At 62.8% G+C, this 18,607-nt stretch overlaps 5 pseudogenes; all 5 read left to right on the forward strand.

Moving 5' to 3' along the window:
* The first annotated feature begins 654 nt into the window (after positions 1-654).
* Positions 655-773, forward strand: LOC142875049 (uncharacterized; annotated as a pseudogene).
* A 3,839-nt stretch (positions 774-4,612) lies between these two features.
* Positions 4,613-4,731, forward strand: LOC142875050 (uncharacterized; annotated as a pseudogene).
* A 3,849-nt stretch (positions 4,732-8,580) lies between these two features.
* LOC142875051 (uncharacterized) lies at positions 8,581-8,699 on the forward strand (annotated as a pseudogene).
* A 3,836-nt stretch (positions 8,700-12,535) lies between these two features.
* On the forward strand, positions 12,536-12,654 carry LOC142875052 (uncharacterized; annotated as a pseudogene).
* Positions 12,655-16,502: 3,848 nt separating this feature from the next.
* Positions 16,503-16,621, forward strand: LOC142875053 (uncharacterized; annotated as a pseudogene).
* The last annotated feature ends 1,986 nt before the right edge of the window (positions 16,622-18,607 follow it).

Below are 18,607 nucleotides of genomic sequence, written 5' to 3' on the forward strand. Positions count from 1 at the left end.
GGGCAGTTCTCCAAGGGCTTGGGTGTTTTCCAGAGGGAGGAGATGGAGGGGACTGATTTCTTCAGCGCCCCACAAACCACGCCACCCCACCCCACCCATGGGACACATCCCGAGAGAGAGAGAGAGACGCCCCATACACTGGCTCCCCTCCCCCGTGCGCTGTGCCCCAGCCCTGGCCCGGGGGAATAGGCGGCCGCCGGGCCACAGGGTGGGGGGCGCAGCTGAAAGGGGTTGTGGGGGAGGGCCGCCCCTGGCTGGGGTCAAAGGGCGAGCGCCCCGCCCCTCCCGCCCGTGCGCAGTCAGCGGCCCCGGCGCGCTGGGGGTGGGGGGCGGGGAGGTGAAGGAGGCCAGGCGAGGAGAGGAGGGGGGCTGGAAGGGCTCCACCTTGGCGGGTCCAGCCGTGGAGGCGCATCTTGTGTGAGTGTGAGTGAGTGAGTGCGTGTGAGTGTGAGTGTGTGTGTATACAGAGACAGCCCCCAACCCCGGCCCGCCGCTCCCTGCCCGCCCCTCCTGTCACCCCCGTCCCTCGGAGCCCGCGGGACGCGGCCTGCGAACTCAACAGGCCCGACCCGGCGCGGGGCCTGGGGCGGGAGGAGGCGGCGGGGAAGCGCAGAGAGGCTCGGCTTCTTGAGCGGGGCAGGGGCGCCCTCCGCCGTCCACGGCCACACCACCCCGAACGCGCCCGATCCCGTCTGGTCTCGGAAGCTAAGCAGGGTCGGGCCTGGTTAGAACTTGGATGGGAGACCGCCCGGGAATACCGGGTGCCGTAGGCTTCTTCTTTTTTTTTTTTTTGCCTCTGGTTCTGTCGCGTTTCTGGGAGTGCGGGGGCGGCCCGGGGTGGGGGTGACCCCCACCCTCAGCGCCCGCCGGCCGCGGTGCCTGGCGCCCCAGCCCGCACCGTGGGGCCTCCTCTTGTCCCGAGCCGTGACACCGCCGCCACGCGGCAGCATGCGTGGCTTCTGGACTGTCAGGTCTCAGACCAAAGGTCTGCTCTGTGGGAGCCGACACGCTGGAGGAAACCTTGAGAGTCTGAGAGGGGAGGGAGTTCCAGAAGAAGGCCAGGATGTCATTTTGAGGGAGTATGTGACCAGAACTCCTCCCGTTGCTTTTGGGGTTCTATGGGCTACACGTAGGAATCTTTGGTGGTGGCACCTGATGTTCGGGGATCCGGAGTCACACCCAGACCTGCTCCACAGGCCTCCTTTTACTTTTCTCTTCGGATTCATTTTTTTTTTTTTTTTTTTTGAGACAGAGTCTCGGTTTGTTGCCCAGGCTAGAGTGAGTGCCGTGGCGTCAGCCTAGCTCACAGCAACTTCAAACTCCTGGGCTCGAGTGATCCTTCTGCCTCAGCCTCCCGGGTAGCTGGGACTGCAGGCATGCGCCACCATGCCCCGCTAATTTTTTATATATATATCAGTTGGCCAATTAATTTCTTTCTATTTATAGTAGAGACGGGGTCTCGCTCTTGCTCAGGCTGGTTTTGAACTCCTGACCTTGAGCAATCCGCCCGCCTCGGCCTCCCAAGAGCTAGGATTACAGGCGTGAGCCACAGCGCCCGGCCGGATTCATTATTTTTAAAAAGTGTCTCTTATCTCTATTATTGCATTTACTTTTCTCTCTCTTTTCAAGCAGATGATGGGAGTCCAAGTATTAAGGTGACATGTGTTGCCCGTGCCCCCCTCCCCCCCCCGTGTTCTTATTCATTTACCCCTCATGTTGTTCCAGCATATTGTGGGGGCACCAATGTTAAGGACGGGTGCGTTGCCCTCTCCCAGCCTCCCCCCTCGGGTCAGAGCTTCAAGTGCGCCCATCCCCCAGTCGGTGCGTACCCACCCCATTCCTAATGGATGTGTATGCCCATCCCCTCCCCCCACCCGCCCGACACCCACCCGAAGAAGGTGATTCCTCTGTGTCCACTTAGGTGTCCATCGGTTCGTACCCATTTGCTGGTGAGCGCGAGCACGTGGTGCTCGTGTGTCCATTCTTGGGATACTTGGCTTACTGGAACGGGTTCCAGCTCTGGCCAGGAGAACCACGAGAGGTGCCCCCTCACCGCTGCTCCTCATAGCCGAATAGCACTCCGTGGTGTCCACGCGCCACATTTTATTTACCCACTCGTGGGTCGATGGGCACTCGGGTGGCTTCCAGGTCTTTGCGATTGTGACTTGTGCCCTGACACTAACCCTAACCCTTACCCAGCCCGTCTCCTCCACGGCCCCTGCCTGACTGACTCCTTCCCGCCCGGCCTATCACCTGTCACCGTCCTCTGCCCCTGCCTGACACGCTCCTCCCCGCCCGGGCCGTCACCGTCCTCGGCCCCTGCCTGACGGGGCTCCTCCGTCGCCTGGGCCTTCCAAGGGCTTGGTGTGGACGCTGGTTCCAGGACGCCCTCCCAGGAACCCGGTAGCAGGGCGGCCGCAGCGTCTCGCGCAACCCAACCGTCCGCCGGCTGGCCGCCGTGGCTAAGTGGCCTGCGGGGGACGTGCTCCCGCTGTGCCGTGGGGGCCCAGCCTGGTGTCTTCTCTGAGGCCCCGCGGCTGCCGCTCCCCGCAAGGGGAGAGCCGCGGAGGTGGGGACCGCCTCCTCATGGGGACGTACACCCAGCTCTCCACGTCGGATTCCGGGGCTCTCTGTCCTGCCAGAAGGCCCAGCTGGCCTGCGGGTCCTCAGAGTGGCAAAAACATCCGAAAACTGAGATTGAGGGTCCGGTGGGTGTCTGCACTTTTGTGCTGGGCACCCCAGGGAGGCCCGGGGGCTGGCTGGACAACGCGGTCTGCTGGGCTGGGGGGGGGTTTGGAGGAGCAACTGATGCCCTTTGCACTTTGGGTAGCAAGTGTCTGAGGTGTCTCTGGGCCCTGTGCCATGTGGGGGCGGGGGCGGAGGCGGGGTGGGAGGAGGAGGAGGAGGAGGAGGAGGAGGAGGAGGAGGTGGGAAGGGCCGTGGCCTGCAGTCGTGTTCCCCGGGGTGGCACAGCATGTGGCTTCTTCCACAGGCTGCTTGGCCTGGGCTCCCTGCACCTGGGCCTTTGGAGGACTGGCCCTGTGCTTGCCAACACTTCCTGCAGGGACCCAGAGCTGGGAGGTTGCATCTCTCAGCCCTGGGTCGGGCAGAGCCCCAGCGGGCCATGCCCACAACCTCTCTCAGCAGGGGTCCCCCAGAAGGCTCCTTTGGGACCAGGATTCTCTTGCGGGTGACTCTTTAAGGTCTGGCCCCTGGATGGAGGGGCACCAGGAGTAGAGGAGCAGGAAGGGGAAGGGGGTGGCCATGCGAGGGGACACTTTCAGGCCAAGTCCCAGCTTCAGTCTGATCCTCCTGGGAACCCCGGGGTGGACATCACACCTCCTGGTTGCCCCGCTCTGAGACAAGGAGCCGGGCTTCGCATTCCCACAGCAGCCAGTCGTGGGCTGAGGACACCTGGGGCGTTGGGAACTCCCTGGCTTCTCCTTGGTTTAACATCTGGAGCTGCTTGTGAATTGTGCCGCCACACACACCCGAGTGCAGGTGTCTTCTGCACAGACTGCGGGCCTCGCTCTTCTGAATGCCGCTAGCTCGCGACCCACCCACGGGTGAACCTGGTCAGGGTGCTTTCTCTCAGGGGCAGACTCTGATCCGGGCGGGCTACCGGTGTCTCTGTTTGCTCCTTTCTTTCTTCCACTTCGGGAAAGGCTTCCTTACTGGGTGTGGAAATCTCCTATGCCTTTCCTCGCCTATTCTGTCAGCTCTAAAATTCTCTTTCGGTTGCCACCCTCACAGATGGATTAGGAAACTCTTTGCGGTGCACTCATTAGTGAAATGACCTCAATGACGCTGGAATCCAATATCTAATCGCCAATTTTTAGCGAGTCCACACGCCAGGGTGGTCGGGGTCCAATGCAGCCCCGGCCAGGCCCAGGCCCCTTGGACTGGGCCACAGGAGGACACAGAGGAGGGTCCCGGCCCCCACGGTAGGTAGAGGTGCGGGCAGTTCTCCAAGGGCTTGGGTGTTTTCCAGAGGGAGGAGATGGAGGGGACTGATTTCTTCAGCGCCCCACAAACCACGCCACCCCACCCCACCCATGGGACACATCCCGAGAGAGAGAGAGAGACGCCCCATACACTGGCTCCCCTCCCCCGTGCGCTGTGCCCCAGCCCTGGCCCGGGGGAATAGGCGGCCGCCGGGCCACAGGGTGGGGGGCGCAGCTGAAAGGGGTTGTGGGGGAGGGCCGCCCCTGGCTGGGGTCAAAGGGCGAGCGCCCCGCCCCTCCCGCCCGTGCGCAGTCAGCGGCCCCGGCGCGCTGGGGGTGGGGGGCGGGGAGGTGAAGGAGGCCAGGCGAGGAGAGGAGGGGGGCTGGAAGGGCTCCACCTTGGCGGGTCCAGCCGTGGAGGCGCATCTTGTGTGAGTGTGAGTGAGTGAGTGCGTGTGAGTGTGAGTGTGTGTGTATACAGAGACAGCCCCCAACCTCGGCCCGCCGCTCCCTGCCCGCCCCGCCTGTCACCCCCGTCCCTCGGAGCCCGCGGGACCCGGCCGGCGAACTCAACAGGCCCGACCCGGCGCGGGGCCTGGGGCGGGAGGAGGCGGCGGGGAAGCGCAGAGAGGCTCGGCTTCTTGAGCGGGGCAGGGGCGCCCTCCGCCGTCCACGGCCACACCACCCCGAACGCGCCCGATCCCGTCTGGTCTCGGAAGCTAAGCAGGGTCGGGCCTGGTTAGAACTTGGATGGGAGACCGCCCGGGAATACCGGGTGCCGTAGGCTTCTTCTTTTTTTTTTTTTTTGCCTCTGGTTCTGTCGCGTTTCTGGGAGTGCGGGGGCGGCCCGGGGTGGGGGTGACCCCCACCCTCAGCGCCCGCCGGCCGCGGTGCCTGGCGCCCCAGCCCGCACCGTGGGGCCTCCTCTTGTCCCGAGCCGTGACACCGCCGCCACGCGGCAGCATGCGTGGCTTCTGGACTGTCAGGTCTCAGACCAAAGGTCTGCTCTGTGGGAGCCGACACGCTGGAGGAAACCTTGAGAGTCTGAGAGGGGAGGGAGTTCCAGAAGAAGGCCAGGATGTCATTTTGAGGGAGTATGTGACCAGAACTCCTCCCGTTGCTTTTGGGGTTCTATGGGCTACACGTAGGAATCTTTGGTGGTGGCACCTGATGTTCGGGGATCCGGAGTCACACCCAGACCTGCTCCACAGGCCTCCTTTTACTTTTCTCTTCGGATTCATTTTTTTTTTTTTTTTTTTTTGAGACAGAGTCTCGGTTTGTTGCCCAGGCTAGAGTGAGTGCCGTGGCGTCAGCCTAGCTCACAGCAACTTCAAACTCCTGGGCTCGAGTGATCCTTCTGCCTCAGCCTCCCGGGTAGCTGGGACTGCAGGCATGCGCCACCATGCCCCGCTAATTTTTTATATATATATCAGTTGGCCAATTAATTTCTTTCTATTTATAGTAGAGACGGGGTCTCGCTCTTGCTCAGGCTGGTTTTGAACTCCTGACCTTGAGCAATCCGCCCGCCTCGGCCTCCCAAGAGCTAGGATTACAGGCGTGAGCCACAGCGCCCGGCCGGATTCATTATTTTTAAAAAGTGTCTCTTATCTCTATTATTGCATTTACTTTTCTCTCTCTTTTCAAGCAGATGATGGGAGTCCAAGTATTAAGGTGACATGTGTTGCCCGTGCCCCCCTCCCCCCCCCCCGTGTTCTTATTCATTTACCCCTCATGTTGTTCCAGCATATTGTGGGGGCACCAATGTTAAGGACGGGTGCGTTGCCCTCTCCCAGCCTCCCCCCTCGGGTCAGAGCTTCAAGTGCGCCCATCCCCCAGTCGGTGCGTACCCACCCCATTCCTAATGGATGTGTATGCCCATCCCCTCCCCCCACCCGCCCGACACCCACCCGAAGAAGGTGATTCCTCTGTGTCCACTTAGGTGTCCATCGGTTCGTACCCATTTGCTGGTGAGCGCGAGCACGTGGTGCTCGTGTGTCCATTCTTGGGATACTTGGCTTACTGGAACGGGTTCCAGCTCTGGCCAGGAGAACCACGAGAGGTGCCCCCTCACCGCTGCTCCTCATAGCCGAATAGCACTCCGTGGTGTCCACGCGCCACATTTTATTTACCCACTCGTGGGTCGATGGGCACTCGGGTGGCTTCCAGGTCTTTGCGATTGTGACTTGTGCCCTGACACTAACCCTAACCCTTACCCAGCCCGTCTCCTCCACGGCCCCTGCCTGACTGACTCCTTCCCGCCCGGCCTATCACCTGTCACCGTCCTCTGCCCCTGCCTGACACGCTCCTCCCCGCCCGGGCCGTCACCGTCCTCGGCCCCTGCCTGACGGGGCTCCTCCGTCGCCTGGGCCTTCCAAGGGCTTGGTGTGGACGCTGGTTCCAGGACGCCCTCCCAGGAACCCGGTAGCAGGGCGGCCGCAGCGTCTCGCGCAACCCAACCGTCCGCCGGCTGGCCGCCGTGGCTAAGTGGCCTGCGGGGGACGTGCTCCCGCTGTGCCGTGGGGGCCCAGCCTGGTGTCTTCTCTGAGGCCCCGCGGCTGCCGCTCCCCGCAAGGGGAGAGCCGCGGAGGTGGGGACCGCCTCCTCATGGGGACGTACACCCAGCTCTCCACGTCGGATTCCGGGGCTCTCTGTCCTGCCAGAAGGCCCAGCTGGCCTGCGGGTCCTCAGAGTGGCAAAAACATCCGAAAACTGAGATTGAGGGTCCGGTGGGTGTCTGCACTTTTGTGCTGGGCACCCCAGGGAGGCCCGGGGGCTGGCTGGACAACGCGGTCTGCTGGGCTGGGGGGGGGTTTGGAGGAGCAACTGATGCCCTTTGCACTTTGGGTAGCAAGTGTCTGAGGTGTCTCTGGGCCCTGTGCCATGTGGGGGTGGGGGCGGAGGCGGGGTGGGAGGAGGAGGAGGAGGAGGAGGAGGAGGAGGAGGAGGAGGAGGTGGGAAGGGCCGTGGCCTGCAGTCGTGTTCCCCGGGGTGGCACAGCATGTGGCTTCTTCCACAGGCTGCTTGGCCTGGGCTCCCTGCACCTGGGCCTTTGGAGGACTGGCCCTGTGCTTGCCAACACTTCCTGCAGGGACCCAGAGCTGGGAGGTTGCATCTCTCAGCCCTGGGTCGGGCAGAGCCCCAGCGGGCCATGCCCACAACCTCTCTCAGCAGGGGTCCCCCAGAAGGCTCCTTTGGGACCAGGATTCTCTTGCGGGTGACTCTTTAAGGTCTGGCCCCTGGATGGAGGGGCACCAGGAGTAGAGGAGCAGGAAGGGGAAGGGGGTGGCCATGCGAGGGGACACTTTCAGGCCAAGTCCCAGCTTCAGTCTGATCCTCCTGGGAACCCCGGGGTGGACATCACACCTCCTGGTTGCCCCGCTCTGAGACAAGGAGCCGGGCTTCGCATTCCCACAGCAGCCAGTCGTGGGCTGAGGACACCTGGGGCGTTGGGAACTCCCTGGCTTCTCCTTGGTTTAACATCTGGAGCTGCTTGTGAATCGTGCCGCCACACACACCCGAGTGCAGGTGTCTTCTGCACAGACTGCGGGCCTCGCTCTTCTGAATGCCGCTAGCTCGCGACCCACCCACGGGTGAACCTGGTCAGGGTACTTTCTCTCAGGGGCAGACTCTGATCCGGGCGGGCTACCGGTGTCTCTGTTTGCTCCTTTCTTTCTTCCACTTCGGGAAAGGCTTCCTTACTGGGTGTGGAAATCTCCTATGCCTTTCCTCGCCTATTCTGTCAGCTCTAAAATTCTCTTTCGGTTGCCACCCTCACAGATGGATTAGGAAACTCTTTGCGGTGCACTCATTAGTGAAATGACCTCAATGACGCTGGAATCCAATATCTAATCGCCAATTTTTAGCGAGTCCACACGCCAGGGTGGTCGGGGTCCAATGCAGCCCCGGCCAGGCCCAGGCCCCTTGGACTGGGCCACAGGAGGACACAGAGGAGGGTCCCGGCCCCCACGGTAGGTAGAGGTGCGGGCAGTTCTCCAAGGGCTTGGGTGTTTTCCAGAGGGAGGAGATGGAGGGGACTGATTTCTTCAGCGCCCCACAAACCACGCCACCCCACCCCACCCATGGGACACATCCCGAGAGAGAGAGAGAGACGCCCCATACACTGGCTCCCCTCCCCCGTGCGCTGTGCCCCAGCCCTGGCCCGGGGGAATAGGCGGCCGCCGGGCCACAGGGTGGGGGGCGCAGCTGAAAGGGGTTGTGGGGGAGGGCCGCCCCTGGCTGGGGTCAAAGGGCGAGCGCCCCGCCCCTCCCGCCCGTGCGCAGTCAGCGGCCCCGGCGCGCTGGGGGTGGGGGGCGGGGAGGTGAAGGAGGCCAGGCGAGGAGAGGAGGGGGGCTGGAAGGGCTCCACCTTGGCGGGTCCAGCCGTGGAGGCGCATCTTGTGTGAGTGTGAGTGAGTGAGTGCGTGTGAGTGTGAGTGTGTGTGTATACAGAGACAGCCCCCAACCCCGGCCCGCCGCTCCCTGCCCGCCCCTCCTGTCACCCCCGTCCCTCGGAGCCCGCGGGACGCGGCCTGCGAACTCAACAGGCCCGACCCGGCGCGGGGCCTGGGGCGGGAGGAGGCGGCGGGGAAGCGCAGAGAGGCTCGGCTTCTTGAGCGGGGCAGGGGCGCCCTCCGCCGTCCACGGCCACACCACCCCGAACGCGCCCGATCCCGTCTGGTCTCGGAAGCTAAGCAGGGTCGGGCCTGGTTAGAACTTGGATGGGAGACCGCCCGGGAATACCGGGTGCCGTAGGCTTCTTCTTTTTTTTTTTTTTGCCTCTGGTTCTGTCGCGTTTCTGGGAGTGCGGGGGCGGCCCGGGGTGGGGGTGACCCCCACCCTCAGCGCCCGCCGGCCGCGGTGCCTGGCGCCCCAGCCCGCACCGTGGGGCCTCCTCTTGTCCCGAGCCGTGACACCGCCGCCACGCGGCAGCATGCGTGGCTTCTGGACTGTCAGGTCTCAGACCAAAGGTCTGCTCTGTGGGAGCCGACACGCTGGAGGAAACCTTGAGAGTCTGAGAGGGGAGGGAGTTCCAGAAGAAGGCCAGGATGTCATTTTGAGGGAGTATGTGACCAGAACTCCTCCCGTTGCTTTTGGGGTTCTATGGGCTACACGTAGGAATCTTTGGTGGTGGCACCTGATGTTCGGGGATCCGGAGTCACACCCAGACCTGCTCCACAGGCCTCCTTTTACTTTTCTCTTCGGATTCATTTTTTTTTTTTTTTTTTTGAGACAGAGTCTCGGTTTGTTGCCCAGGCTAGAGTGAGTGCCGTGGCGTCAGCCTAGCTCACAGCAACTTCAAACTCCTGGGCTCGAGTGATCCTTCTGCCTCAGCCTCCCGGGTAGCTGGGACTGCAGGCATGCGCCACCATGCCCCGCTAATTTTTTATATATATATCAGTTGGCCAATTAATTTCTTTCTATTTATAGTAGAGACGGGGTCTCGCTCTTGCTCAGGCTGGTTTTGAACTCCTGACCTTGAGCAATCCGCCCGCCTCGGCCTCCCAAGAGCTAGGATTACAGGCGTGAGCCACAGCGCCCGGCCGGATTCATTATTTTTAAAAAGTGTCTCTTATCTCTATTATTGCATTTACTTTTCTCTCTCTTTTCAAGCAGATGATGGGAGTCCAAGTATTAAGGTGACATGTGTTGCCCGTGCCCCCCTCCCCCCCCCGTGTTCTTATTCATTTACCCCTCATGTTGTTCCAGCATATTGTGGGGGCACCAATGTTAAGGACGGGTGCGTTGCCCTCTCCCAGCCTCCCCCCTCGGGTCAGAGCTTCAAGTGCGCCCATCCCCCAGTCGGTGCGTACCCACCCCATTCCTAATGGATGTGTATGCCCATCCCCTCCCCCCACCCGCCCGACACCCACCCGAAGAAGGTGATTCCTCTGTGTCCACTTAGGTGTCCATCGGTTCGTACCCATTTGCTGGTGAGCGCGAGCACGTGGTGCTCGTGTGTCCATTCTTGGGATACTTGGCTTACTGGAACGGGTTCCAGCTCTGGCCAGGAGAACCACGAGAGGTGCCCCCTCACCGCTGCTCCTCATAGCCGAATAGCACTCCGTGGTGTCCACGCGCCACATTTTATTTACCCACTCGTGGGTCGATGGGCACTCGGGTGGCTTCCAGGTCTTTGCGATTGTGACTTGTGCCCTGACACTAACCCTAACCCTTACCCAGCCCGTCTCCTCCACGGCCCCTGCCTGACTGACTCCTTCCCGCCCGGCCTATCACCTGTCACCGTCCTCTGCCCCTGCCTGACACGCTCCTCCCCGCCCGGGCCGTCACCGTCCTCGGCCCCTGCCTGACGGGGCTCCTCCGTCGCCTGGGCCTTCCAAGGGCTTGGTGTGGACGCTGGTTCCAGGACGCCCTCCCAGGAACCCGGTAGCAGGGCGGCCGCAGCGTCTCGCGCAACCCAACCGTCCGCCGGCTGGCCGCCGTGGCTAAGTGGCCTGCGGGGGACGTGCTCCCGCTGTGCCGTGGGGGCCCAGCCTGGTGTCTTCTCTGAGGCCCCGCGGCTGCCGCTCCCCGCAAGGGGAGAGCCGCGGAGGTGGGGACCGCCTCCTCATGGGGACGTACACCCAGCTCTCCACGTCGGATTCCGGGGCTCTCTGTCCTGCCAGAAGGCCCAGCTGGCCTGCGGGTCCTCAGAGTGGCAAAAACATCCGAAAACTGAGATTGAGGGTCCGGTGGGTGTCTGCACTTTTGTGCTGGGCACCCCAGGGAGGCCCGGGGGCTGGCTGGACAACGCGGTCTGCTGGGCTGGGGGGGGGTTTGGAGGAGCAACTGATGCCCTTTGCACTTTGGGTAGCAAGTGTCTGAGGTGTCTCTGGGCCCTGTGCCATGTGGGGGCGGGGGCGGAGGCGGGGTGGGAGGAGGAGGAGGAGGAGGAGGAGGAGGAGGAGGAGGTGGGAAGGGCCGTGGCCTGCAGTCGTGTTCCCCGGGGTGGCACAGCATGTGGCTTCTTCCACAGGCTGCTTGGCCTGGGCTCCCTGCACCTGGGCCTTTGGAGGACTGGCCCTGTGCTTGCCAACACTTCCTGCAGGGACCCAGAGCTGGGAGGTTGCATCTCTCAGCCCTGGGTCGGGCAGAGCCCCAGCGGGCCATGCCCACAACCTCTCTCAGCAGGGGTCCCCCAGAAGGCTCCTTTGGGACCAGGATTCTCTTGCGGGTGACTCTTTAAGGTCTGGCCCCTGGATGGAGGGGCACCAGGAGTAGAGGAGCAGGAAGGGGAAGGGGGTGGCCATGCGAGGGGACACTTTCAGGCCAAGTCCCAGCTTCAGTCTGATCCTCCTGGGAACCCCGGGGTGGACATCACACCTCCTGGTTGCCCCGCTCTGAGACAAGGAGCCGGGCTTCGCATTCCCACAGCAGCCAGTCGTGGGCTGAGGACACCTGGGGCGTTGGGAACTCCCTGGCTTCTCCTTGGTTTAACATCTGGAGCTGCTTGTGAATCGTGCCGCCACACACACCCGAGTGCAGGTGTCTTCTGCACAGACTGCGGGCCTCGCTCTTCTGAATGCCGCTAGCTCGCGACCCACCCACGGGTGAACCTGGTCAGGGTACTTTCTCTCAGGGGCAGACTCTGATCCGGGCGGGCTACCGGTGTCTCTGTTTGCTCCTTTCTTTCTTCCACTTCGGGAAAGGCTTCCTTACTGGGTGTGGAAATCTCCTATGCCTTTCCTCGCCTATTCTGTCAGCTCTAAAATTCTCTTTCGGTTGCCACCCTCACAGATGGATTAGGAAACTCTTTGCGGTGCACTCATTAGTGAAATGACCTCAATGACGCTGGAATCCAATATCTAATCGCCAATTTTTAGCGAGTCCACACGCCAGGGTGGTCGGGGTCCAATGCAGCCCCGGCCAGGCCCAGGCCCCTTGGACTGGGCCACAGGAGGACACAGAGGAGGGTCCCGGCCCCCACGGTAGGTAGAGGTGCGGGCAGTTCTCCAAGGGCTTGGGTGTTTTCCAGAGGGAGGAGATGGAGGGGACTGATTTCTTCAGCGCCCCACAAACCACGCCACCCCACCCCACCCATGGGACACATCCCGAGAGAGAGAGAGACGCCCCATACACTGGCTCCCCTCCCCCGTGCGCTGTGCCCCAGCCCTGGCCCGGGGGAATAGGCGGCCGCCGGGCCACAGGGTGGGGGGCGCAGCTGAAAGGGGTTGTGGGGGAGGGCCGCCCCTGGCTGGGGTCAAAGGGCGAGCGCCCCGCCCCTCCCGCCCGTGCGCAGTCAGCGGCCCCGGCGCGCTGGGGGTGGGGGGCGGGGAGGTGAAGGAGGCCAGGCGAGGAGAGGAGGGGGGCTGGAAGGGCTCCACCTTGGCGGGTCCAGCCGTGGAGGCGCATCTTGTGTGAGTGTGAGTGAGTGAGTGCGTGTGAGTGTGAGTGTGTGTGTATACAGAGACAGCCCCCAACCCCGGCCCGCCGCTCCCTGCCCGCCCCGCCTGTCACCCCCGTCCCTCGGAGCCCGCGGGACCCGGCCGGCGAACTCAACAGGCCCGACCCGGCGCGGGGCCTGGGGCGGGAGGAGGCGGCGGGGAAGCGCAGAGAGGCTCGGCTTCTTGAGCGGGGCAGGGGCGCCCTCCGCCGTCCACGGCCACACCACCCCGAACGCGCCCGATCCCGTCTGGTCTCGGAAGCTAAGCAGGGTCGGGCCTGGTTAGAACTTGGATGGGAGACCGCCCGGGAATACCGGGTGCCGTAGGCTTCTTCTTTTTTTTTTTTTTTGCCTCTGGTTCTGTCGCGTTTCTGGGAGTGCGGGGGCGGCCCGGGGTGGGGGTGACCCCCACCCTCAGCGCCCGCCGGCCGCGGTGCCTGGCGCCCCAGCCCGCACCGTGGGGCCTCCTCTTGTCCCGAGCCGTGACACCGCCGCCACGCGGCAGCATGCGTGGCTTCTGGACTGTCAGGTCTCAGACCAAAGGTCTGCTCTGTGGGAGCCGACACGCTGGAGGAAACCTTGAGAGTCTGAGAGGGGAGGGAGTTCCAGAAGAAGGCCAGGATGTCATTTTGAGGGAGTATGTGACCAGAACTCCTCCCGTTGCTTTTGGGGTTCTATGGGCTACACGTAGGAATCTTTGGTGGTGGCACCTGATGTTCGGGGATCCGGAGTCACACCCAGACCTGCTCCACAGGCCTCCTTTTACTTTTCTCTTCGGATTCATTTTTTTTTTTTTTTTTTTGAGACAGAGTCTCGGTTTGTTGCCCAGGCTAGAGTGAGTGCCGTGGCGTCAGCCTAGCTCACAGCAACTTCAAACTCCTGGGCTCGAGTGATCCTTCTGCCTCAGCCTCCCGGGTAGCTGGGACTGCAGGCATGCGCCACCATGCCCCGCTAATTTTTTATATATATATCAGTTGGCCAATTAATTTCTTTCTATTTATAGTAGAGACGGGGTCTCGCTCTTGCTCAGGCTGGTTTTGAACTCCTGACCTTGAGCAATCCGCCCGCCTCGGCCTCCCAAGAGCTAGGATTACAGGCGTGAGCCACAGCGCCCGGCCGGATTCATTATTTTTAAAAAGTGTCTCTTATCTCTATTATTGCATTTACTTTTCTCTCTCTTTTCAAGCAGATGATGGGAGTCCAAGTATTAAGGTGACATGTGTTGCCCGTGCCCCCCTCCCCCCCCCCCCCGTGTTCTTATTCATTTACCCCTCATGTTGTTCCAGCATATTGTGGGGGCACCAATGTTAAGGACGGGTGCGTTGCCCTCTCCCAGCCTCCCCCCTCGGGTCAGAGCTTCAAGTGCGCCCATCCCCCAGTCGGTGCGTACCCACCCCATTCCTAATGGATGTGTATGCCCATCCCCTCCCCCCACCCGCCCGACACCCACCCGAAGAAGGTGATTCCTCTGTGTCCACTTAGGTGTCCATCGGTTCGTACCCATTTGCTGGTGAGCGCGAGCACGTGGTGCTCGTGTGTCCATTCTTGGGATACTTGGCTTACTGGAACGGGTTCCAGCTCTGGCCAGGAGAACCACGAGAGGTGCCCCCTCACCGCTGCTCCTCATAGCCGAATAGCACTCCGTGGTGTCCACGCGCCACATTTTATTTACCCACTCGTGGGTCGATGGGCACTCGGGTGGCTTCCAGGTCTTTGCGATTGTGACTTGTGCCCTGACACTAACCCTAACCCTTACCCAGCCCGTCTCCTCCACGGCCCCTGCCTGACTGACTCCTTCCCGCCCGGCCTATCACCTGTCACCGTCCTCTGCCCCTGCCTGACACGCTCCTCCCCGCCCGGGCCGTCACCGTCCTCGGCCCCTGCCTGACGGGGCTCCTCCGTCGCCTGGGCCTTCCAAGGGCTTGGTGTGGACGCTGGTTCCAGGACGCCCTCCCAGGAACCCGGTAGCAGGGCGGCCGCAGCGTCTCGCGCAACCCAACCGTCCGCCGGCTGGCCGCCGTGGCTAAGTGGCCTGCGGGGGACGTGCTCCCGCTGTGCCGTGGGGGCCCAGCCTGGTGTCTTCTCTGAGGCCCCGCGGCTGCCGCTCCCCGCAAGGGGAGAGCCGCGGAGGTGGGGACCGCCTCCTCATGGGGACGTACACCCAGCTCTCCACGTCGGATTCCGGGGCTCTCTGTCCTGCCAGAAGGCCCAGCTGGCCTGCGGGTCCTCAGAGTGGCAAAAACATCCGAAAACTGAGATTGAGGGTCCGGTGGGTGTCTGCACTTTTGTGCTGGGCACCCCAGGGAGGCCCGGGGGCTGGCTGGACAACGCGGTCTGCTGGGCTGGGGGGGGGGTTTGGAGGAGCAACTGATGCCCTTTGCACTTTGGGTAGCAAGTGTCTGAGGTGTCTCTGGGCCTTGTGCCATGTGGGGGCGGGGGCGGAGGCGGGGTGGGAGGAGGAGGAGGAGGAGGAGGAGGAGGAGGAGGAGGTGGGAAGGGCCGTGGCCTGCAGTCGTGTTCCCCGGGGTGGCACAGCATGTGGCTTCTTCCACGGGCTGCTTGGCCTGGGCTCCCTGCACCTGGGCCTTTGGAGGACTGGCCCTGTGCTTGCCAACACTTCCTGCAGGGACCCAGAGCTGGGAGGTTGCATCTCTCAGCCCTGGGTCGGGCAGAGCCCCAGCGGGCCATGCCCACAACCTCTCTCAGCAGGGGTCCCCCAGAAGGCTCCTTTGGGACCAGGATTCTCTTGCGGGTGACTCTTTAAGGTCTGGCCCCTGGATGGAGGGGCACCAGGAGTAGAGGAGCAGGAAGGGGAAGGGGGTGGCCATGCGAGGGGACACTTTCAGGCCAAGTCCCAGCTTCAGTCTGATCCTCCTGGGAACCCCGGGGTGGACATCACACCTCCTGGTTGCCCCGCTCTGAGACAAGGAGCCGGGCTTCGCATTCCCACAGCAGCCAGTCGTGGGCTGAGGACACCTGGGGCGTTGGGAACTCCCTGGCTTCTCCTTGGTTTAACATCTGGAGCTGCTTGTGAATTGTGCCGCCACACACACCCGAGTGCAGGTGTCTTCTGCACAGACTGCGGGCCTCGCTCTTCTGAATGCCGCTAGCTCGCGACCCACCCACGGGTGAACCTGGTCAGGGTGCTTTCTCTCAGGGGCAGACTCTGATCCGGGCGGGCTACCGGTGTCTCTGTTTGCTCCTTTCTTTCTTCCACTTCGGGAAAGGCTTCCTTACTGGGTGTGGAAATCTCCTATGCCTTTCCTCGCCTATTCTGTCAGCTCTAAAATTCTCTTTCGGTTGCCACCCTCACAGATGGATTAGGAAACTCTTTGCGGTGCACTCATTAGTGAAATGACCTCAATGACGCTGGAATCCAATATCTAATCGCCAATTTTTAGCGAGTCCACACGCCAGGGTGGTCGGGGTCCAATGCAGCCCCGGCCAGGCCCAGGCCCCTTGGACTGGGCCACAGGAGGACACAGAGGAGGGTCCCGGCCCCCACGGTAGGTAGAGGTGCGGGCAGTTCTCCAAGGGCTTGGGTGTTTTCCAGAGGGAGGAGATGGAGGGGACTGATTTCTTCAGCGCCCCACAAACCACGCCACCCCACCCCACCCATGGGACACATCCCGAGAGAGAGAGAGAGAGAGACGCCCCATACACTGGCTCCCCTCCCCCGTGCGCTGTGCCCCAGCCCTGGCCCGGGGGAATAGGCGGCCGCCGGGCCACAGGGTGGGGGGCGCAGCTGAAAGGGGTTGTGGGGGAGGGCCGCCCCTGGCTGGGGTCAAAGGGCGAGCGCCCCGCCCCTCCCGCCCGTGCGCAGTCAGCGGCCCCGGCGCGCTGGGGGTGGGGGGCGGGGAGGTGAAGGAGGCCAGGCGAGGAGAGGAGGGGGGCTGGAAGGGCTCCACCTTGGCGGGTCCAGCCGTGGAGGCGCATCTTGTGTGAGTGTGAGTGAGTGAGTGCGTGTGAGTGTGAGTGTGTGTGTATACAGAGACAGCCCCCAACCCCGGCCCGCCGCTCCCTGCCCGCCCCGCCTGTCACCCCCGTCCCTCGGAGCCCGCGGGACCCGGCCGGCGAACTCAACAGGCCCGACCCGGCGCGGGGCCTGGGGCGGGAGGAGGCGGCGGGGAAGCGCAGAGAGGCTCGGCTTCTTGAGCGGGGCAGGGGCGCCCTCCGCCGTCCACGGCCACACCACCCCGAACGCGCCCGATCCCGTCTGGTCTCGGAAGCTAAGCAGGGTCGGGCCTGGTTAGAACTTGGATGGGAGACCGCCCGGGAATACCGGGTGCCGTAGGCTTCTTCTTTTTTTTTTTTTTTGCCTCTGGTTCTGTCGCGTTTCTGGGAGTGCGGGGGCGGCCCGGGGTGGGGGTGACCCCCACCCTCAGCGCCCGCCGGCCGCGGTGCCTGGCGCCCCAGCCCGCACCGTGGGGCCTCCTCTTGTCCCGAGCCGTGACACCGCCGCCACGCGGCAGCATGCGTGGCTTCTGGACTGTCAGGTCTCAGACCAAAGGTCTGCTCTGTTGGAGCCGACACGCTGGAGGAAACCTTGAGAGTCTGAGAGGGGAGGGAGTTCCAGAAGAAGGCCAGGATGTCATTTTGAGGGAGTATGTGACCAGAACTCCTCCCGTTGCTTTTGGGGTTCTATGGGCTACACGTAGGAATCTTTGGTGGTGGCACCTGATGTTCGGGGATCCGGAGTCACACCCAGACCTGCTCCACAGGCCTCCTTTTACTTTTCTCTTCGGATTCATTTTTTTTTTTTTTTTTTTTTTTGAGACAGAGTCTCGGTTTGTTGCCCAGGCTAGAGTGAGTGCCGTGGCGTCAGCCTAGCTCACAGCAACTTCAAACTCCTGGGCTCGAGTGATCCTTCTGCCTCAGCCTCCCGGGTAGCTGGGACTGCAGGCATGCGCCACCATGCCCCGCTAATTTTTTATATATATATCAGTTGGCCAATTAATTTCTTTCTATTTATAGTAGAGACGGGGTCTCGCTCTTGCTCAGGCTGGTTTTGAACTCCTGACCTTGAGCAATCCGCCCGCCTCGGCCTCCCAAGAGCTAGGATTACAGGCGTGAGCCACAGCGCCCGGCCGGATTCATTATTTTTAAAAAGTGTCTCTTATCTCTATTATTGCATTTACTTTTCTCTCTCTTTTCAAGCAGATGATGGGAGTCCAAGTATTAAGGTGACATGTGTTGCCCGTGCCCCCCTCCCCCCCCCGTGTTCTTATTCATTTACCCCTCATGTTGTTCCAGCATATTGTGGGGGCACCAATGTTAAGGACGGGTGCGTTGCCCTCTCCCAGCCTCCCCCCTCGGGTCAGAGCTTCAAGTGCGCCCATCCCCCAGTCGGTGCGTACCCACCCCATTCCTAATGGATGTGTATGCCCATCCCCTCCCCCCACCCGCCCGACACCCACCCGAAGAAGGTGATTCCTCTGTGTCCACTTAGGTGTCCATCGGTTCGTACCCATTTGCTGGTGAGCGCGAGCACGTGGTGCTCGTGTGTCCATTCTTGGGATACTTGGCTTACTGGAACGGGTTCCAGCTCTGGCCAGGAGAACCACGAGAGGTGCCCCCTCACCGCTGCTCCTCATAGCCGAATAGCACTCCGTGGTGTCCACGCGCCACATTTTATTTACCCACTCGTGGGTCGATGGGCACTCGGGTGGCTTCCAGGTCTTTGCGATTGTGACTTGTGCCCTGACACTAACCCTAACCCTTACCCAGCCCGTCTCCTCCACGGCCCCTGCCTGACTGACTCCTTCCCGCCCGGCCTATCACCTGTCACCGTCCTCTGCCCCTGCCTGACACGCTCCTCCCCGCCCGGGCCGTCACCGTCCTCGGCCCCTGCCTGACGGGGCTCCTCCGTCGCCTGGGCCTTCCAAGGGCTTGGTGTGGACGCTGGTTCCAGGACGCCCTCCCAGGAACCCGGTAGCAGGGCGGCCGCAGCGTCTCGCGCAACCCAACCGTCCGCCGGCTGGCCGCCGTGGCTAAGTGGCCTGCGGGGGACGTGCTCCCGCTGTGCCGTGGGGGCCCAGCCTGGTGTCTTCTCTGAGGCCCCGCGGCTGCCGCTCCCCGCAAGGGGAGAGCCGCGGAGGTGGGGACCGCCTCCTCATGGGGACGTACACCCAGCTCTCCACGTCGGATTCCGGGGCTCTCTGTCCTGCCAGAAGGCCCAGCTGGCCTGCGGGTCCTCAGAGTGGCAAAAACATCCGAAAACTGAGATTGAGGGTCCGGTGGGTGTCTGCACTTTTGTGCTGGGCACCCCAGGGAGGCCCGGGGG

The sequence above is a fragment of the Microcebus murinus genome, chromosome 13 (genome assembly GCF_040939455.1).
Source record: "Microcebus murinus isolate Inina chromosome 13, M.murinus_Inina_mat1.0, whole genome shotgun sequence".
In the NCBI taxonomy this organism is placed as follows: domain Eukaryota; kingdom Metazoa; phylum Chordata; class Mammalia; order Primates; family Cheirogaleidae; genus Microcebus; species Microcebus murinus.